This window comes from Salvelinus namaycush, chromosome 11 (genome assembly GCF_016432855.1).
Source record: "Salvelinus namaycush isolate Seneca chromosome 11, SaNama_1.0, whole genome shotgun sequence".
Taxonomy (NCBI): domain Eukaryota; kingdom Metazoa; phylum Chordata; class Actinopteri; order Salmoniformes; family Salmonidae; genus Salvelinus; species Salvelinus namaycush.
In genome coordinates, this window is record NC_052317.1 from 35189584 (window position 1) to 35190668 (window position 1085).

Genomic DNA, 1085 nt, shown 5'->3' on the forward strand with positions numbered 1-1085 from the left:
AAACAGCCTAATCAGTTCTGCTACGGCGAGTAAAATGGTCAGAGTGAGGTGTTCTCTCATTTGTGTCTGGAAGTAGCTAGCTAGCAAGCTAGACAACTTTAGCCAGTTAGCTTAGGTGCTTCATTGGGACAAGCATGCATTTTCAGGCAAGTTGCAAAAGGACGAGGAGGCTACAATTTCACATAATTTATTAGTGCAATTTTGATGGCCAACTAGCTGAAAAAAGTTTCAGAGGGTTTATTTAATGTTCCTTCGTTACATTTTAGCTCATCTTGCTCAGGCTAGCATTAGTTGTTGATCTTGTTGTTGTTGACGTGCATCACTGAGGGCGGGAGAGCCTACCTTTTCATGGTTGTTTGATCAATAGGACTGTAAAGTTCCCAAATGTAAGAGGACTCTCATGATGTTTACATATTTGCAGAAATACATTCAGGTGTATTTTGTGGCTTTTGGCGAATGAGTTCTAATGATCTAAAGTTGTGCTGTTGCAACTGTCTGTAATCACACAGTAAGGTTCAAAGTGAAAGATGGCAGGCCTGTGTGGCAATGGCTTGTTTGTATAAAGGCCTACTGTAGCTCTGATTGGCTATAGCGCACCGGTCTGTGTAGACTCCGGTCCTGGACAAGACATGTTGTTTTTATTCTGTTTTATTTCCTGCAGTGTCTATTAATTGTCCAAACGCACAGCCGCTTTCCCACACTATATTGCTATAGAATTTTCACAAATGCCTTAGTATACGTAATTCCCAAACGTTCAAGGATTTATGAAAACGTGAAAATGACCATGTTTAAGTGGTTGCTTGTCAGATTTTTTTTTGTGTGTGTCATATTCTTCCTGGGGGTGTACGTGAACAGATTTCATGTTGCTAAAATGCTGTCAGTTCCGCTTTAAATACAACAATGTTTCACACACATAAGTTATTTTCAAATAGATTGCTAACAATAGCAAGTGCACTGCAATAAAAAACACAGTTCCACTCACCAGATGATGATCATTTGAAACTTAACTTCTTGTTGAAAGTTATTCTTGAAAAGGGAGAAGCTAGCAATTAGCAACATCATCCTCTTTGATAACACCTGCTGCA